The sequence below is a fragment of the Cervus elaphus genome, chromosome X (genome assembly GCF_910594005.1).
Source record: "Cervus elaphus chromosome X, mCerEla1.1, whole genome shotgun sequence".
Taxonomy (NCBI): domain Eukaryota; kingdom Metazoa; phylum Chordata; class Mammalia; order Artiodactyla; family Cervidae; genus Cervus; species Cervus elaphus.
The window spans coordinates 31,675,366-31,697,054 of NC_057848.1; the positions used below are offsets into that span (position 1 = coordinate 31,675,366).

General features: G+C 42.9%; 1 protein-coding gene and 1 non-coding gene across 3 annotated transcripts in view; one reads left to right on the forward strand and one right to left on the reverse strand.

Moving 5' to 3' along the window:
• The window catches only part of COL4A6 (collagen type IV alpha 6 chain), a 325,810-nt gene that overhangs the window by 122,353 nt on the left and 181,768 nt on the right, over window positions 1-21,689 (reverse strand). The window lies entirely within an intron of this gene.
• On the forward strand, window positions 10,289-10,395 carry LOC122691047. The gene has a single exon (XR_006340294.1). It is a non-coding gene; the product is annotated as a U6 spliceosomal RNA (small nuclear RNA).

Consider the following 21,689-nt stretch of genomic DNA (forward strand, 5'->3'; position numbering starts at 1 on the left):
AACTGGATCATATTTGTTAGAAGCCTCTATTCTAACTAGTTCATGGAACTGGAGTTTAGTGTTTTTTCAAATATCCCCAAGACTTATCATTAATGCTATTTGCTCTATAAGAACAATGAGAGTAAATTTTGACTTTATTATTAACACTTATTATTAGTTATTACTACTCCTAATAGTAGTTTTAGCAATAACTAATAATAATACTTGATATTATTTACTATATAGAGACAAATATTGTAAGTTTGGAAGCATGAAAGGCAAGGCCAGGAACAGCCATAGCTGGTTTTCAACTTGATGAGTTGTACAATGCAGAGCCACCACTGTTTTTAATTCAGACAGATGACTGTCTTCAGTCAAGGCTATGAAATATAGATCAGTAACCTATTAAATGGAAAAGAAACACTTTGCAAATTAAGTAAGCAAGCACTTTTTGGTATAAAAAAATGTTTAATGTGAAATGATGAAAGTTGATTCTGGGCAGTCTGCTGTGATGTCTCAGAATGCCCTACACTCATATTGTTTCCCCAGCTTAACAAAGTGCAGCTAAAAGCATATTAACATTTCAGACAGAAAAAAAAGAGGAAATTAGTTCAGTGGCTTGCCACTTTTTAGTGGAGCTAATAAGAACTCAAGAGGTGTACATTTTGAAAACCTCAACACATCTAAGGATATTTGATTGTATCCCACCTTCTACATCAAAGAAAGAGCATTCCAACTGAGCAGTGTTTACCAACCACTTCTTTAATCTTCTCTAAATTAGAAGCCATCATTAACACAGATAATGACCTTCTGTAAGGAGCAAGCCAATACCACTGCTAATCATCTGGCATTCTGCTGCCCTATATGGTAGCTATTAATCACACGTGGCTATTATATTCCAATTAATAAAATAAGATTTAAAACTCAGTCCCTCAGCCACATTAGCCATATTTCAAACGCTCCATAGTTACATGTAGCTAGAGGCTACCTTTCATTGAGTTAGATTCATTGAGTTAGACAAGGCTATGGTCCATGTGATCAGATTGGCCAGTTTTCTGTGACTGTGGTTTCCGTCTGTCTGCGCTCTGATGCCCTCTCTCAATGCCTCCTGTCTTACTGGGGCTTCTCTTACACAAGAGAAGACTCTACACATGGACATCACCAGATAGCCAACACCAAAATCAGATTGATTATATTCTTTGCAGCCAAAGATGGAGAAGCTCTATACAGTCAGCAAAAACAAGACTGGGAGCTGACTGTGACTCAGATCATGAACTCCTTATCTCCAAATTCAGATGTAAATTGAAGAAAGAAAAGGCAGAGGAACCAGAGATCAAATTGCCAACATCCACTGGATCTTGCTGGAAAAAGCAAGAGAGTTCCAGAAAAGCATCTATTTCAGCTTTATTGACTATGCCAAAGCCTTTGACTGTGTGGATCACAATAAACTGTTGAAAATTCTGAAAGAGATGAGAATACCAGACCACCTGACCTGCCTCTTGAAAAATCTGTATGCAGGTAAGGAAGCAACAGTTAGAACTGGACATGGAACAACAGACTGGTTCCAAATAGGAAAAGGAGTACGTCAAGGCTGTATATTGTCACCCTGCTTATTTAACTTATATGCAGAGTACATCATGAGAAATGCTGTGCTGGAAGAAGCACAAGCTGGAATCAAGATTGCCGGGAGAAATATCAATAACCTCAGATATGCATATGACACCACCCTTATGGCAGAAAGTAAAGAAGAACTAAAGAGCCTGTTGATGAAAGTGAAAGAGGAGAGTGAAAAAGTTGACTTAAAGCTCAATATTCAGAAAACTAAGATCATGGCATCTGGTCCCATCACTTCATGGCAAATAGATGGGGAAACAGTGGAAACAGTGACAGACTTTATTTTTGGGGGCTCCAAAATCACTGCACATGGTGATTGCAGCCATGAAATTCAAAGACGCTTACTCCTTGGAAGGAAAGTTATGACCAACCTAGATAGCATATTAAAAAGCTGAGACATTACTTTGCCAAAAAGGTCTGTCTAGTCAAGGCTATGGTTTTTCCAGTAGTCATGTATGGATGTGAGAGTTGGACTGTAAAGAAAGCTGAGTGCCAAATAATTGATGCTTTTGAACTATGGTGTTGGAGAAGACTTTTGAGAGTCCCTTGGACTGCAAGGAGATCCAACCAGTCCATCCTAAAGGAGATCAGTCCTGGATATTCATTGGAAGGACTGATGCTGAAGCTGAAACTCCAATACTTTGGCCACCTGATGTGAAGAGCTGACTCATTTGAAAAGACCCTGATGCTGGGAAAGATTGAGGGCAAGAGAAGGGGACGACAGAGGATGAGATGGTTGGATGGCATCACTGACTCAGTGGACTTGAGTTTGGGTAAACTCTGGGAGTTGGTGATGGACAGGGAAGCCTGGCGTGCTGTAGTCCATTGGGTCACAAAGAGTCAGCCACGCCTGAGCGTTTGAACTGAACTGAACTGAAATGAAGAGGCTACCTTATTAGACATTGCATTTCCATCATGGAGAAAGTTCTATAGAATGGCTCTGCTCCAGAGGGCCTGGGTATCACACCTGGAGTGGGTAGGGCTTTCAAAATGGCTTAGAGAGTATTTCCATGAGGATTCAGAGCTGGAAGAAATTTTAAAATTTAAAATTTAAAATTCACCTCTTTTGTTTTCTTGATGAGGAAACTGAGGCCCAGCGAAGGTCACACAGCTAACTGATAGCAGATTGGGGACTAGAATCCAGGATTTCTGATTCCGAGGCCCCTCCTCATTCCATGACCCTTGTAATATACCTAGAGTATTTTTCTGGTTACTCTACTAGCTTGGGGTCAGCACCCCCCAATATCAGTAGCTCTATTCCGGTAGCCAGGTATGCCCATTATCTCCCTGTTGCTCCTTATAGAGAGAAAACATCAGGAGAACACTGAATGGGGTAGGAGGCTGGGGAAGAGTATGCAATTATGCAAGTAAATACCTAGCTCCAGAATGAAGGGTAAACACTCCAAGTGATCTATAAATATTTAACCAAAGTCATACATCTAGGCCCCAAAGAAGGGGGTTTATTCTTGACATTTGCAATTAAAACAGATTAATCCCTTGACACAATGTTAATACTAACCTTTCTTGAGTATAAACATGTCCTAGGATACTCCACACTGAGTGTAAATGTATAGGAACAGATTATTCACTGGATAGTCAGCTCTTGGCAAAAATACAATGGTCTATTCTCTGAGCACATGGATGGGGATACTGCACCAGTGAGGGGTTTATTGGGTCCTGTTTTCCATGGGCAGGGGGGAAAGGAAATGGTCTTGTTTATAAGGACTATTAGGCTGTCCTTCAGAAGTTTGGCTGTTGGGACTCATTTGGCTGGGTCCAAGGCTGGATCCAAAACCTCCCATAGTAGTTCTGCGATGGTACATTTTCATTGGCTGCTATTCCCTCAACTACCCTGAACCAGGTGCTGGGGCTACAGAGATGGCTGGGTCCCAGCACACTGTTTCTCAAAGGACTCACGTCAGTTTTCTTTTTTCAGGCAAGGTTTTATTGGGCCCCTGCTGCAGCAGGAGGGGATCAAGAAGAAATAGCAGGTTCTCTTGCTTGCTTGCTCCCTGAGGATGGGGGGAAAGCTTGTTCATTATATGGGATGAGGGTAGGGGTATGTTCAAGGGTCAGTTAGGGAGGGTGGCTTAGGTGATTCGCTCATCCCTTAGCTGGTGTTGTGTGCAGGGGGCATGCACAGTACCCTGCTTTTGCTCCTGACCCCTTGCTTTTGCTGCAGGCTCCTCAAAAGTAGCAGTTGCGTTTTTCTGGTCTCTTTCTATGTTTTGTCCAGAATTTGCCCTAACTATGCATACATGCAGTTATTTTTACTCCCATTTAGTTTCTTTGTGGGCTTCCTTGGTGGCTCAATGGTAAAGAATCCTCCTGCCAATGCAGGGGATGCAGGACATGGGTTTGACCCTTGGGTAGGGAAGATCCCCTGGAGAAGGAAATGGCAGGCAACCCACTCCAGTATTCTTGCCTGGGAAATTCCATGGACAGAGGAGCCTGGTGGGCTCCTGGGGTTGCAAAGAGTCAGACACAACTTAGGGACTAAACAACACACAAACAACAACATAGTTTCCTTGTATTTTGTTTCTGGAGGAAATGTGTGTTCAGTTGCAAGCATTGCAGCACTACAGCCAAGGGTCCCAGGTCCCAGGCCTGTCTCACTCCCCATGACCCCACCCCCAGAAAGACACTATACCCTTATTCTTAAGGGGTAAGGGCCCAATTGTCTCTTTGAAGGACTCGTATTGATTTTTAAAACAGGTTACCGCTGCAAGGAAGTCCTAAAATGAGAAGCACAAAGAAAAAACAACTGGCATTAAAGAGGGGTTCGTCCTCAAAGCCTTAGGCTCCTTCTGTGACCTCTTTGCAGCCTGCCAGGCTCCTCTGTCCATGGAATTCTTCAGGCAAGAATACTGGAGGGGTTGCCATTTCCTTCTCTATGGGATCTTCCCTCCCAACCCAGGGATCAAACCTGGGTCTCCTGCATTGTAGGCAGATTCTTTATCTGGGCCAGCAGGGAAGCCTGTGTGAGGTCCTTTTAACCTCTCTTTTATGTATCATTTCTTCACCAAGATAATCATGGCTCTTCCTTCCTGAGAGTACATATTGGAGGTATTGGGGACTTAATGGGTTAGCTCTGTTTATACTTGAAAACATGGATCTGATGAGGGAATGTTTAAACCAAGTATATTAATCACTAATGAGGGAAAGTCAAGCCTAAGTGAGAAAATAGATGGAATTTTTCAAACATGCATTTTGGGGAATAAGAGGAGTCCTACTGTATTCTGAAAAGCTTACCAAGTCTGGTGAGATCATCCCTGCCAGACTGGCTCTATCTGTGGTTGTCTAGCTTCTAAAAAAAGAAATCAGAGAGATTCCATTTGCTTCAGAAAGGACCAACAGGGTGATGGGGTACAGGGCATGCTACCCCCCAAATATGGAACCTCGGCATAATGACTATTTTAAGCTGAAGGAATCTGAGACAACAGCAGACATAGGAAGGTCACTCTGACCTTCCCCCACCCTTCTCCCCTGAAACAGATCGTAAAACCCTCATGTGAGAGATGACCTCCTCATACCCAGGGGAAAGGAGCATCCTTGTCTTCAAAGACAAAGAGATGCCAAGAAGAATCTGAACAAACAGGCCTTGCTAAGTGTTCTCCAGTTTATTACACTTACCTCATACTTCTTATCATATTTCTATACAACTGCCCACTCTTCATCAAACCTAGCCTAAAACACAAGTGTAACTGCTCCTTGGTGTCTCCAGTTCCTTCTAAAGATTCTCATATCATGTAAAACTTAAATTAATTTGTATACTTTTCCCCTGCTGCTCTGTCTCTGTCAGTGTAATTTAGACCCAGCCAAGGACACTAAGAGGATCAAGGAAAACTTTTTTCTCCCCTACAAGAGCCAGTCATGGATGGGTAAGTTAAGCTGATTTTTTTGCTCCTACTAATTCACAGTGAGGGCCCTCAAAGGCCTCTCACTTGAAATACAACTTTATCTTTACAATGACTCTATCACTTAAAAGCATCAATTACCCTAATTTTAATTTGATTATCTAAATAAAAAACTAAAAAAAAAAATGATCCTCATAAACCTTTCTCTATGGAGGTAGAGATATTGGAATCTACATTTTATAAACACTCAGATACACACAGTAGCTATTTGTGTAAAAAAAATGAGTAAGCCACTGCAGCCAATGTTTACTTGGTCCAGGAAGACCCATAAGACCAACATAACCATAATAAATGATAGATTCTAGTGGGTAAACAAGGTTTGAGAAACAGAAGGGGTTCTACCACCTAACATCAAGTCAAAGCAATAGACTAAGTCAGGGACAAAATCCATAGCAAAAGAGAAATGAAATCTACCTGATAAACTTTCCAAATGAGGTTCCTGCATCCTACTTCATAAAGCAGCTTTTCTTAGGGTGTTAGCTACACATTAGAACCATCCAAGTTCTATTTTAGAGAGTCTGATTTAATTGATCTGAAGTTAGACTCAAGTACTGGTGTCCCTAGGGTTTCCAAGGTGGCTCAGTGGTAAAGAATCTGCCTGCCAAGCAGGAGACCCAGGTTCCATTCCTGAGTGGTGGAGATCCCCTGGAAGAGGGCATGGCCACCTACTCTAGTATTCTTGCCTGGAGAATCCTATGGACAGAGGAGTCTGGTGGGCTACAGTCCAGAGGGTTGCAAAGAGTCAGACATGACTTAGTGACCAAACAACAATAACAACTGTTCTTATTCTTAAGTTTCCCAGGAAATGCTGATGCGCAGTCAGGGTTGAAAGCCACTGTCCCAGAGTACATGATTCTCCTCAGAGCTGTCATTCATTCGAAGCATTAAGAAGAGCATGCAAAGGAGACACAGACATCAAGAATAGACTTTTGGACTCAGTGGGAGAAGGAAAGGGTGGGGTGATTTGAGAGAATAGCATTGAAACATATACATTACCATATGTAAAAATAGATAGCCAGTGGGAGTTTGATGTATGACTCAGGGCACCCAAAACCAGTGCTCTGTGACAACTTGGAGGGATGAGGTGGGGGGCAGGTGGGAGGTGAGTTCAGAATGGAGGGGGACACATGTATATGTATGACCGATTCATATTGATGTATGGTAAAAACCATCACAATATTATAAAGTAATTATCCTCCAATTAAAATAAATAAATTATAATAAATAAAAGAAGAGCTTAGGACAGTGGTTTCCAAACCTGGTTGCATATCAGCTTCCTCCCGTGAAGTTTTCAAAAATACAAATTCTTGAGACCTATCCCCGTACTTCCAAATTCAAAGTCTGAGGATTTGGTCCCAGGAACCTCCAATTTAACAAGTTACTCAGACAATTCTTAAACAACCAGCCTGGCATGTCCTTGTTGGATAAAGTACACTTGAGGACTACTGAGTTAGGTCTTCTTTATATCTGCGATGGTACAGAGCAGTGGTCCTCAACCTTGGATGCTGGGACAGCTGAATCTTACCTCCAGAGAAATTTAATTTAATTAATCTGGGGTGGACTCCAGGTGGCAGTATTTTTAAAAAAGCTTCCTGTGATTTGTGTGCAATCAGGTTAAGGAGCTAATAGCTCCAAGCCAAAAAAGTAGATCATTTGCTGGCAAATTTTCATGTCCATGGCAGACATCACTAATCAATTCTGGCATTCTTTCCTGCAGAACCCAACAGTGGCCACATAATTCTATTCACTATATTGTTCTAGGCAGTTACTCTCACACATGGAGTGGGCATGAAACTACTGTTTGCCATCTTTACCTTAGATCCTGCCTGGTAGAAATAAAATAACCTCTGGAGAACCCTTCAAGCTTCTGCTTCTAGTATCATACTTAAGGGTCCAGATTGCTGTTTACCAGGATACTTTTTTGAAGTAAGAGAAGATAGAAGCCAGAGATGGGTGCAATAGACAGATCCCTCATCTACCGAGTGAAACACATTCAACCTCAGCTTCTGCTCTAAGTAGAAAGCCTTCAGCAGAGGAATTTATTGTATTGAGCTCTTGGAGGGACTCTGTATGGCCTCCTAATATCAAGTGTACAGGAAAGGCCAAGTATAAAGGGAGTTCATTCAGTATTTACCTCAAATCCAAATTAGAGTTCTTGTTTGTACATCCCGATCCACTTTCCATAAACATTTTACCCTTTGATGGTTGTCTTATCACAGGACTCATACACAGCATGCTGAACTTCTGTCCAAGGCTATGGTACATGAGGGCTTCCCTGGTGGCTCAGATGGTAAGGAATCTGCCTGCAATGTGTGAGATATGAGTTTGATCCCTGGGTTGGGATGATCCCCTGAAAAAGGACATGGCAACCCACTCCAGTGTTCTTGCCTAGAGAATTCTACAGACAGAGGAGCTTTGCAGACTGCAGTCCATGGGGTCACAAGGAGTCAGACATGACTGAGTGACAAACACACTTCATATACTTCAAATGGCACATGAGCCGACTCATTGGAAAAGACCCCGATGCTGGGAAAAATTGAGGGCAGGAGGAGAAGGGGAAGACAGAGGATGAGATGGTTGGATGGCATCATTGACTCAATGGACATGAGTTTGAGCAAACTCCAGGAGATAGTGAAGGACAGGGAAGCCTGGCGCGCTGCAGTCCATGGGGTTGCAAAGAGTCAGATACAACTGAGCAACTGAACAACAACAACACGGTACATGAGAGAGAGCACTTGAACTTCAGAAATGAAGCTCTTCTCTTGCTGTACTGCTTCCTGGTTTTGGAGGAGAAGACAGGCCAAGTGGACCAGAAGTTTCAGCAGTTTCTTCTATAGCTGATTGTTAATGTGGTATGTGAGGAGGGCAGAAAGAACATAGTTTTTGTTTTGTTTTGTTTTGTTCTGTAAGTGACTTCCTCTTAAACACAACACCTAGAACAGTCGAATTCACAGAGTCAGAAAGTATATTGGGAGATGCCAGGGGCTGGGGGTGGGGTGGGGAGGGGGAATGGGCATTTAGTATTTAATGGGGACAGAGTTTCAGTTTAGACAAGTGAAAAACTCAGGAGATGGATGATGGTAAGAGTTCCACAATAATACGAATGTCCTTCAGTTCAGTTCAGTCGCTCAGTCGTGTCCGACTCTTTGCAACCCCATAAATCGCAGCACGCCAGGTCTCTCTGTCCATCACCAACATCCAGAGTTTACTCAAACTCATGTCCATCGAGTCGGTGATGCCATCCAGCCATCTCATCCTCTACTGTACCCTTCTCTTCCTGCCCCCAATCCCTCCCAGCATCAGGGTCTTTTCCAATGAGTCAACTCTTCGCGTCAGGTGGCCAAAGTATTGGAGTTTCAGCTTCAGCATCAGTCCTTCCAATGAACACCCAGGACTGATCTCCTTTAGGATGGATTGGTTGGATCTCCTTGCAGTCCAAGGGACTCTCAAGAGTCTTCTCCAAAAAATAAAAATAAAAAAGAGTCTTCTCCAACACCACAATTCCCATAGCAGCTTTACAAGACTAAGACAGATGGTGGGGAAGGGTGGAGAATGGCACTGGAATGTGAAGACGAAGACAGGCCCATCAGATCATGATGACTCACAGTGCTATACGATGAAGAGTTTGGACCTTATTCTTGGGATAGTGGGAAACCACTGAAGGGGTGTCCAATAAGGAAGGCAATAAAACACAGATGCTACATGTAATAGAGGACAAAATGACCAGTAATTTGGGGCACAAGGGCATGACTCAGAATTGCACACTATAGAGGCAAAGATGAGCTGCTATGGCTGGGGAGGGTATTGTTGAAAGGAGGCATGAGCTGGACCTTATCTATAGGAGAGACTTGGGGTTCATAAGGCCCCCCATTTTGGATGGAGGAAAACACCTGAATGGAGTGGAAAGCTTACAATGAACATGGTCATGTGGCAAGATGGAGCATGAAGGAGTCATCCTCTTTCCTTGGTGGAAATAACTGTTTTGTTGCTAGTATTTTTATGTTGGAAGACTGTAACAGTAGAATACTGGAAAGTCACTTTGTAGGATGGGTGAATGAGTGAAAGAAGAGATCTTGGACTTCCAAATCCAAAGCAGTCTGAAAAAAAGGATTAGAGGAAGAGTGGAGTTTGTAATGCCCCAAACACTCTGTTTTACAAATGAACAGAAAACTAGGTATTCCTTGGTCAAGAAACAGGAAGATGTTGAGAACCACCTTCCTGTTAAGTATAGGTTTTGAAATGGGAAGACATAATGAAAATAGCCTGAGAGCTCCATAAAGATAGATCTTTATTTATGCTGTTTATCAAAGAGGCCTTAGTGGGGACTTCCCTGGTGATGTGGTGGCCAAGACTCCTTGTTCCCAATGCAGGGGATCTGGGTTCAATCTCTAGTCAGGGAACTAGATTCCACATGCTGCAACTAAGATCCTGCATGCTTCAATTAAGACCCAGCATTGCCAAATAAATTAAAAAATAATTTTTACAAAGGAGGCCTTAGCATTTAGCATGCATGCGTGTGTGCTCAGTCATGTCTGACTTTTTGCAACCCCATGGACTATAGCCCACTAGGCTCTTCTCTCCATGAGATTCTCCAGGCAAGAATACTGGAGTGGGTTGCCATGCCCTCCTTCAGGGGATCTTCCCAACCCATGGATCAAACCCATGTCTCCTTCATTTCCAGCATTGCAGGCAGATTCTTTACCACTGAGCCACAGGAAAGCCCAGAATTTAGCATACTGCCTGGCAAATGGTAGGAACTTAGTAAATATGGTGCTTCTGTGCTCACTACAGTAGTACATATACTATATTTGGAATGATACAGATAAGATTAGCATGGCCTCCAAGCAAGGATGACATGTAAATTTGTGAAGTGTTCAAAAAAAATGGTGCTTCTAAGGCCAGAGCCAGATATTAAGTATAAATTCTGTGTCTACGGTACTTGAAATTATGAAGAGACTAGGTTTCCTATAAGCACAGTTGCAGGACAGGAAGGGGTGGTGGTGGTGGTGGTGATGGTTAGGGGATACAATTTGTTGTTTGTCTTCAACTTGGCTCAATGTCTACAATAGTTTCTTATTACTGCTGTAACAAATTACCACAATCCTAGTAGCTTATCAACACAAGTTTATTATTCTGGGTCAGAAGTCTTGAAAATGTCTCACTGGGCTAAAATCAGTGTTGGCAGAATGGCATTCCTTTCTGGAGGCTCTGGGGTAAAATCCATTCCTTTGCCTTTCTAGATTCTAGATGCTGCCTGCATTCCTTTGTTTATGGCCCCTTCCTTCTATCTTTAAAGCCAGCAACTTGGGTCAAGTCTTTCTTACCTCACATCACTCTAACACTCTCCCTTCAGCCTCCCTCCTTCCACTTGTAAGGACCTTTGTGATTACATCCCAGAGAATCCAAGATAATTTTCCCATCTCAAGGTCAACTGATGAGCAACATTACTACCATCTGCAAGCTTCATTGCCCCCTGGCATATAACAGCATGTTCACGTATTCCAGGGATTAGGATGTGGACATCTTTGGGGGGGCATTATTCTGCCTACTACAAACTTGCACCAATAAAGCTGGTAAATGGACTCTACTGGGCTTTCTTTCAAGCCCAGAGCATATAAATTAGTTAACACAATTGTTGTTGTTTAGTCACCAAGTCGTGTCTGACTCTTCTGCAACCCCATGGAATGTAGCGTGCCAGGCTCTGTCCATGGGATTCTCTAGGCAAGAATACTGGAGCAGGTTGACATTTCCTTCTCCAGGGGATGTTCTCAACCCAGGGATCACACCCCGTCTCCTGCATTGTCAGGTGGATTCTTCACCACGGATTCTTCCCACCCGGGAAGCCCTACTTAACACAATACATTGGCCATACAGTAGAAGCTCTCTTGTATATATAACACTCTCTTGCATAACAAGTACTTGATTGATTAGAGTGAAGAATCATATAAAATTATACTTATGGTCCTTAAGCATTTTATTTCAACCTAAAACACACAAATGCATATTCATTCAGCAATCTGGTGATGTGACATAAGCAAGGTCCCTTTTCTGAGCGTGGTTCCTTTGGCTGAAATTTCTGACTCTTGCATAAACTACATCCCAAATACATCCCATTTGCTTTCCAGCTTCATGTTTTTTTCCCCCCTGACAATAGAGCAGTTTTTAAAAGTAACTTTTCTTTATCCAGTCTTTCCAAAGAATTGAACTTCATTCACGTGGAAATAGTGGCCTGCCTTTTGTATTCATAGTTCATAAATTTACATTAAGTTATCTAATTATATTAGCAAGTACAACTGGAAAAAATAGGTTTGGAGACAAAACAACTAATTCTTTTTTTTTCCCCCCAGATCAAGCTAAATATATTTGTGACCTTATGTGACAGAAATGATATTTAATTCACTGGCTATAGGGCAATATGTTCCATGAACGGTGCCAGCTGATAATGAAAACAACTTGGTAAGCATCAACTTGACACATGGGAGCAGAAGTGTATGGGTCGACTGAAGGGTGACTTACTGCCCATAATCTTTCTTTGTGCTCTGAGCATTGATCAGTATATATTTCAGTAGAAAGGAAAAGCATCAACTGAATCTACCATGTTGGTTAAGTAGATGTTAGTGATGGGAGCTTTTACTATATTTAATAGTTTACTAAAAAAGGGACACTTGGGGGTTCCCTGGTGGTCCAGTGGTTAGGACTCTGTGCTTTTAGTACTGAGGGCATGAGTTTAATCCCTGGTCAGGAAACTAAAATCCCATAAGCTGTGTGGCATGGCCAAAAAAAAGAAAAAGAAGCACTCAAGAGATATATCACAGTCTCAATGTACTCTTGTACTCAATTCCTTCTTGAAAATGTCCCCACCCAAAATGAGCATCAGCTAGTGTTAACAATGGTTAGTATTTATTTAGTGCTTATAATGGTGCTAAGAGCTTTAGAAACATTATTTTATTTAACCCTCATGACAACCATATGAAGTAGGCTGCATTATGCCCATTTTATAGACGAGATAACTAAGAATTAAGAAACTCACTAAATGTCACACATCAGAAGACATTCAAGCCCAAGCAGTCTGGCTCAAGATCCCACACTTACTAATATTATACCCTGTGGTCAACGATTAGACAAACCAGTCAGGAAGCATAACATGTGGTGCCACCCTACCATCCACCTCTTGCTTTCTGTTCATATTCCAATGGTGGACCGTACCAAAGAGGGAGGCAAAATATCTATGGCAGGACTTCCCTGGTGGTCCAGTGGTTAAGTATCCATTAGACAATGCAGGAGACCCGGGTTTGATCCCTGGTTTGGGAACTAAGATCCCGCATGCTGCGGAGCAACCAAGCCCCTACGCCAGGACTACTGAAGCCCGTGCACCCTAGAGCCCATGCTCCACAACAAAAGAAGGCACCACAATGAGAAGCTTGTATACTACAACTAGAGAGTAGCCCCCATTCATCACAACTAGAGAAAAGCCTGCACACAGCAATGGAGACCCAGCACAGCCAATAAATAAAAATTAATTAATTAGAAAATATATCTATGGCAATGCTCCTAACCAGATTTCTTTGCTTCTTTATCTCCCTAGCACTGACAGCAAGATAATCAGGGACCACAAGGGGATATGTACCGAGTTTCTTTATGAGTAGCAGCATTTTTTTTTTTTTTAACAAACTTGTCCTTATTTACTTCTCTCTGGGTTTAGCTATCATCTTTGAAGGCTCAAGGATAACAATCATTCCCTCTTGGTTCTATAACTATAGAGGCTACTCACTTACCTTCTGCCTCCGGAAATTACTGCAAGTAATCTGTCTTCCAGTCTTCCATGGAAGTATGGGAAAAGAGATCAGGACTCTGCCTCGTTGCTCTGGATAAGGCACGTTAGCCCTTAGAATCAAAAGAGATTAGACGGAGCCTCACTGAATGGTACAGCCAGACAGCCATATCAACCAGCTGTGGAAGTTAGGCTGCAGGTTTAAAAAAAAAAAAAAAAAAAGAGAACCATGCTAAGGAAAAGGAAGAGGCTTTCAGAGACTGGAGTCATGGAGACCTCTGTCTAGAAGGTTCATATAAGGCAAACACATTGCCAGTGCATGTTGGCCAGAAACCCCGAGGAGGAGAATTTGTCAGATGGTACCTTCTACCTTTAGTATGCCAGAAGCCATAGTTAGCAGTGCAAGTGTATCAGAAGCCAGAGACACAGGGTTGCCATGGAGACACCTGAAAAAATCTTGCAGGCTATATTGAAGATACCAGCTCACATCTCTTTAGGCTAGCTCTAAGCAGCTCAGATGAAAATTCTACCCAGACCAGATTGGGCAGGATGGGGGAGAGTCATGATTTGAGGGCAACCAAAAATTCTACAAAGGCAGTCAGGTAAGGGCTAGGAGAACACTGGCCTAAACCTGCTAACATCTAAGTGAAGCTCAGAGTCAGCAAAAACCATGTTGACAGATTTCAAACAATTATAATCCTCCCATTCTTCAAAGAACCATGGTATATTGAGGTTTGAGGTCACTCTGGTTCAACTAACATGGGATGTTTAGTTTAAAGATCTAATATTTTTTATCAATTTTTAGTATTTTTATTAAAAATGGAGAGATTGGCATGTCTGTTTCAGGGATGGGAGAATTTGTGTCTATGCATTTCAATAGAGGACCTTCATCCATCCTTCACCCCCAAACAGGTCCACATGGAAGAGTAGACGGTGATGACTGTGAAGGAGGCAAATTCCAGGGGCATAAAAGAGAAAAGGAGTAGGCCATAAGGATTCCTCCTTGATGAGAAAAGAACCATGGACCTTTACCTAGCCACATACATTATGGGATCATGGAATTTGTCTTGCCAAAAAACAGAGAGGATTAGAATTTTCCATGTGACCTTAGGCAAATCATTTCAGTTCTCTGGGTCACGGGTTTCTCATTTATGAAATGAGAGGAGTTATATATGCCCTAGCTACCTGTGAAAAATTGCATTATTGACCCCTAATTCTTTGCCCCTGCCATCTCCCATCCATTGACTCTGGGTTTGATCATGGAACTTGCTTTGGCAAATTGGACAATGTGGAAATAACAGTAAGACAATTATGAGGCCAGGCCTTAAGAGGCATTACTGTTTCTACCCATTCTTGCATTTCTGCTTCACCACAAAAATAACAAGCTCAAGTTAGCCTGTGGTTCTAGGAGGAGGATGAGGAACACGTGAAACACAGCCACTCCCAGCCTAAACCAGGTAACTCCTGGGCTTGCCACAGAGTCATGACCGAGTCCAACTAATATTGGCCTATGCCCAAGAAACCTGCAGCCTGGTGAGAAAACTTTTAAGCCACTGGGTTTTGGGATGGTTTGTTACATAGTGACAGTTATTTAATATGTTAATTTGTGGAGGTGATATGAGTTTCAAATGTGATAATATATGAGAGTACAAAATCTCCAAGGTTTACCCAAATGCAAGGGACTATTTTAGAGTGGTAGTAGCTTGAAGGGCTGGAATGCTAGAATAAAGTCGAATTTGGTTATGCTCTGTTACTGCAGTTCTTAATTGAAAAGGTCCCCTTTGCCACAAGTAAACGAGGCAGAGGTAAGTCCCAAGGTTAAACGAGGCAGAGCTAAGTCCCAAGGTTCCACCCCAGCGACCTCATCTTGAAGTCGTTGCTGCCCATGAGTCCCTGGTCAGGCAGTTGAGGAAGAACAACAAAGCCTGGAGTAAAAGGAGATAGAAAAAGGATGGCTTAATGAGAAGCCTTGCAGACTTCTTCAGATAGCAGAACAGGATGCCAACAGCTCTTCAATGTGCCTCTTCAAATACTTGCTCTGTTCACTGAATTGGCCATAAAATTCATCGATGTTGGTGGAGTCTTGTGGGCTGTGGCCGGCAGGCTTGCTGGGCAATAATTCTGTCAGCTCTCTATTCCAAGCAACTGTCTCTGAGACTTCCAAAAGTTAAACACAGGAAAACCACACCAGCCACAGGCCTCATTAACCAATAAACCCTTGATGGAAAGCAGGATCTCACACGGTTGTTTCTGGTAAAAATCTCCCCCAAGGGAGGGGGACAGTTGTACTTAAAAATCCCACTGGGCTGACTAAAGATGCTCCCATCCTTCACAATTTGGGTGAGTTTGGGTCAGGCCAGTATTTCTACCCATGAAATAAATATCAGAAGGGATATTTAGAAGACCTTGGCAAGAAAAGTATAAGTAAATATAAGAGCACAGGCAGGGGTATTTTGAGAAGTAATATTAACTGGGATCAGTGGACTAGAGAGTAAATTATTTACACTCCTAAAGATTCAGGGCAGACTGAGCCATTTAAGGGAAGGATGAACGACCATCTGCTGCTCCAGCTACAAGTGACTAGCTTACATGTCACAGGCCAAGCCTTGAACCAGAGCCAAAAATATAAATTACAACCAGACATAGCCTTAGAAAGTGCCACCTTGGGGGTCTGTAAAGGGGAAAAAATTGTGTGCTCTCTTTATTGGCAGCTGGGATTGCTGGTTCTCACTTTATGCAACTGTCCAAAGGGAGCTCTCTCCTTCATAATGTGAAAATGCGAATTTTGTCAAATCACTTCATTTCTACCATGTCTCCCTTGTGAAATCGATCTGTCACCCATTCACTCTGATCCAGGGAAAGCCTACAGTGGATGAATTCCCTTAGTATCCAGCCACCTTCAGGGATACAGGAGAACACTTGAAATCTAATTAATCAGTTTGAAAATGAAAGTGAAAGTCACTTAGTCGTGTCTGACTTTTCGACCCGATGGACTATATAGTCCATGGAATTATCCAGGCCAGAATACTGGACTGGGTAGCCTTTCCCTTCTCCAGGGGATCTTCTCAGTCCAGGGATCAAACCCAGGTCTCCCACATTGCAGGCAGATTCTTTACCAGCTGAACCAATTAATCACTTTACCATGCCTTTAACCACAATGCCAAAATAGATACACTTTGACCAAATTCCTTATTACCATCTTGCCAAGCCCAAAGCTTAGCAACCTGCATCCAACAGGTCTTTCCAATTTGCTTTTTATTCAGTTTCATCTCTGGATTTGTCCTGCTTCTCTCCCCTTCCAGTGCTCTGCCCTGTAAAAGGCTCCATTCCCCATGGTTTGCTTACTGTAACAGCCTGTGAGATCCCTGGCTTTTAGGTTTTCTCTGACTTTCCTTCATGTTGCACTCTGGTCATCTTCCCCAGCTATCATTTTGAAAAATCAGTTCATTCTCCTTTTTTTTCACGGAATGAGAATGACTCCCAGTTTCTTACATCATCAAAGCCTCTGTGTGACAACCCTGTTGCTCTAACTTCACTCATTGCATCAACCACCAACTTCAGGCTCATACCTGGAACCCTAATCCCCTCCTTTGAAACTGCTCATAACATTTCCTTTGGCTGGAATGCTCCTTGAGACCTCCTCAACATTCCTGCCACTCCATGTATACATAAGCAGCCTCCAGTTTCTATCTTCCCATGAAAACTGTCCTAATAACACTGTTCAGTTCAGTTCAGTCGCTTAGTCCTGTCCAAATCTTTGCGACCCCGTGGACTGCAGCACACCAAGCTTCCCTGTTCATCGATTCCTGACCCGGGGATCGAACCTGTGTCTCTTACGTCTCCTGCATTGGCAAATGGGTTCTTTACCACTAGCGCCACCTGGGAAGCTTTCTAATGGAATATCTCTATATCTATTTCTATTTATCTATATATATGCAAACATATATGCTATATTAAATGAAACAATACAGGTTAGAGAAGAATATAGTATGTTTAAATCTCAATTTTATGTGCATCTTAGTTTTTATCATTGCATAACAAATTTCCACAAGCTTAGCAGTTTAAAATAAAACAAATTTATTAAGTCACAATTTCCATCAGCCAGGCCTCTGAGCATGGTTTAACTGCTGCTAAGAGTCTCTCTTGGGGCTTCCCAAGTGGCACTAGTGGTAAAGAACCTGCCTGATAATGCAAGAGACATAAGAGACACAGGTTCAATCCCTGAGTCGGGAAGATCCCCTGAATTAGGGCATGAGGGCATGGCAACCCACTCCAGTATTCTTGCCTAGAGAATCTCATGGATAGATGAGCCTGGTGGGCTACAGTCCATGGAGTCACAAAGAGTGGGACACGACTGATCTAGCATGCACGCATGCACATGGGTCTCTCATTCTTTTAAAATGTAGGTTTTATCATCAGGCAAGAATAGTGAGCGCACAGATCAGGTGATGACTGCCTTTGAAAAGATAATTTGTTACTATAGGTCCCAAGAGGAGGGGCATAGCACACCACAGAGTGTCACGTGAGAAGTGCCAGGATTGGCCAGGTGGCAGGAGAAATGTGGTAAAAGCATGGGCAAAGGCCTTTATTGTAGTTTCTATGGGAACAGCAAGGTAAGGCAGTGTAATCAAGTTTAAGACAGTTAGTTTGAAGAATTTTAGTGGGCTCTGGGCTACTGGAGCTATCACTAGTTGTCTGGTACCTGGCCCTGGGATGATTAGGGCAGAGCAATACTGCCTCCTAGAGGGTAGGCCAAATAGGGAAGTGGTTCAGATACCATCTCTGGATTGGTTGGTTTGCATATGAAAGGCACCCTTCTGGGCCAGTCATTTGCTATCTTTAAGACCTGGGTAGTCCTGAGAGGGCCAGTCTCTCCCTAGACAGCAGGCCCCAGAGGCCAGAGCATCAAGAAAACAGACAAGAAGAAAATATAGTTAGTATACTCACCAGGTTGAAATCACAGCATCAGCAGGGCTCTGACTCAGGCTCACTGCTTATCGGCAGAATTCAGTGCCTTGTGATCTGAAGACTAAGGTCCCTGATTTCTTACTGGCTGACTGTTGGGGAGTCACTCTTATCCCCTAGAGGCTGCTCTCAGGTCCCAGCCACATGGCTCTTTCACAACGCAAATATTCTTCTTCCAAGTCAGCTGGAAATACTTATATAATGTAATGGAATTACAGATGTGACTATCCTAACACCTTTGCCATAACATATGACTTGATTAAGGGGATGATAGCACATCATACTCACAGATCTGCCCACACTCAAGAAAAGGGGATTAAATACAGCATATAGGCAGAGAACAGCCATCTTAGCATTTTGCCTTCCACAGTATGGAATTAGGCATATGCATATATTTGGATGCGATAAAAGTCTGGAAAGATACATCTACATACATGGAGAGAAAGGGGGAATATATTAACATGAATAGTCTCTGCTAAGGTCCTTTCAGGTGGAATTCTTTTTTCTTTTTTAGGTATTAATTGTTAGCATATATAGTACTTGAGAATTATGGCTGCCCAGCGCTGGAGTGAGATACCCCACATCCAAGGGCAGAGAAGCACCAGCAAGACAGTAGGCGCTGGAAGGGTGGCTGTGTGGTGCTGGAGTGACTTTGAGGAGATATCACACAACCAAGGGCAAAGGAGAAGCCCAAACAAGATGGTAGGAGGGGCAAAATCGCATTTAGAATCAAACCCCATACCCACCAGAGATGCTCAGAGGGCTAAAACAAACCTTGTGCACACCAGGACCCAGAGACCCCACAGAGATTGAGACAGAACTGTGTTTGAGTGTCTCCTGTGCAGGTATGGGTCAGCAGTGGACTGCCACAGGGGTAGGGGCCCTGGGTGCACCAGACCTGGGTATGGCATAAGCCCTCTTGGAGGAGGTCACCATTAACCCCACCATAGAGCCACCAGAACTTACACAGGACTGGGAAACAGGCTCTTGGAGGGCACAAACAGAATCTTGTATGCACCAGGACCCAGGAGAAGAGAGCCGTGACCCCACAAGAGACTGATCCAGATTTGCCCGTGAGTGTCCAGGGGTCTCCAGTGGAGGCATGGGTCAGCAGTGGCCTGCAGCAGGGTTGGGGGCACTGAGTGTAGCAGTACATGCATGGGATCTTTTGAAGGAGGTCGCCATTATCTTCATTACCTCCACCATAGTTTGGCCCCAGGTAAATAAGAGGGAGGGAACACAGCCCCACCCATCAACAGAAAATTGGATTAAAGATTTACTGAGCATGGCCCTGCCCATCAGAACAAGACCCAGATTCCCCCTCAGGAAGCTTCCATCTTCCATAGGCCTCTTATCCTTCTCAATCAGAGGGCAGACAGACTGAAAACCACAATCACAGAAAACTAACCAATCTGATCACATGGACCAGAGCCTTGTCTAACTCAATGAAACTATGAGCCATGCCATGTAGGGCCACCTAAGACAGATGGGTCATGGTGGAGAGTTCTGACAAAACGTGGTCCACTGGAGAAGGGAATGGAAAACCACTTCAGTATTCTTGCCTTGAGAACCCCATGAACAGTATGAAAAGGCAAAAATATAAGACACTGAAAGATGAACTTCCCAGGTCAGTAGGTGCCCAATATGCTACTGGAGATCAGTGGAGGAATAACTCCCAAAAGAATGAAGAGACAGAGCCGAAGCAACAACACCCAGTTGTGGATGTAACTCATGATGGAAATAAACTCCGATACTGTGAAGAGCAATATTGCATGGGAACCTGGAATGTTAGGTCCATGAATCAAGATAAATTGGAAGTGGTCAAACAGGAGATGGCAAGAATGCACATTGACATTTCAGGAATCAGCAAACTAAAATGGACTGGAATGGGTGAATTTAATTCAGATGACCATTATATCTACTACTGTGGGCAAGAATCCCTTAGAAGAAATGGAGTAGCCATCATAGTCAACTAAAGAGTCCAAAATGCAATACTTGGATGCAATCTCAAAAACGACAGAATGATCTCTGTTCCTTTCCAAGGCAAACCATGCAATATCACAGTAATCCAAGTCTATGCCTTAACCAGTAATGCTGAAAAAGCTGAAGTTGAACTGTTCTATGAAGATGTACAAATCTCCTAGAACTAACACCCAAAAAAGATGTCCTTTTCATTATAGGGGACTGGAATGCAAAGGTAGGAAGTCAAGAAACACCTGGAGTAAGAGGCAAATTGGGCCTTGTAGTACAGAATGAAGCAGGGCAAATACTAGCAGAGTTTTGCCAAGAGAACACACTGGTGATAAAAAACACTCTCTTCCAACAACACAAGAGAAGACTCTACACATGGACATCACCAGATGGTCAATACTGAAATCAGATTGATTATATTCCTTGCAGCCAAAGATGGAGAAGCTCTATACACTCAGCAAAAACAAGACTGGGAGCTGACTGTGGCTCAGATCATGAACTCCTTATTGCCAAATTCAGACTTAAATTGAACAAAGTAGGGAAAACTACTAGACCATTACAGTGGAAGTAAGAAATAGATTCAAGGGATTAGATCTGTTAGACAGAGTACCTGAAAAACTATGGACGGAGGTTCATGACATTGTACAGGAGGAGTGATCAAGACCATCCCTGAGAAAAAAGAAATGCAAAAAGGCAAAATGGCTGTCTGAGGAGGCCTTCCAAATAGCTGTGAAAAGGAGAGACATGAAAAGCAAGAGAGAAAGGGAAAGGTATATCCATTTGAATGCAGAGTTCCAAAGAACAGCAAGGAGAAATAAGAAAGCCTTCCTCAGTGATCACTTCAAAGAAAGAGAGGAAAACAATAGAATGGAAAAGACTAGAGATCTCTTCAAGAAAATTAGAGATACCAAGGGAAAATGTCATGCAAAGATGGGCTCAATAAAAGACAGGAATGGTATGGACCTAACAGAAGCAGAAGATATTAAGAAGAGGTGGCAAGAATAAACAAGAACTATGCAAAAAAGATATTCATTACTCAGATAACCACGATGATGTGATCACTCACCTAGAGCCAGACGTCCTGGAATGTGAAGTCAAGTGGGCCTTAGGAAGCATCACTATGAACAAAGCTAGTGGAGGTGATGGAATTCCAGTTGAGCTATTTCAAATTCTAAAAGATGATGCTGTGAAAGTGCTGCCCTCAATATGCCAGCAAATTTGGAAAACTCAGCAGTGGTCCCAGGACTGGAAAACATCAGTTTTCAATCCAATCGCAAAGAAGGCAATGCCAAAGAATGCTAAGACTACCACACAACTGCACTCATCTCACACGCTGGCAAAGTAATGCTCAAAATTCTCCAAGCCAGGCTTCAACAGTACGTGAACCGTGAACTTCCAGATGTTCAAGCTGGATTTAGAAAAGGCAGAGGAACCAGAGATCAAATTGCCAACATCCGCTGGATCATCGAAAA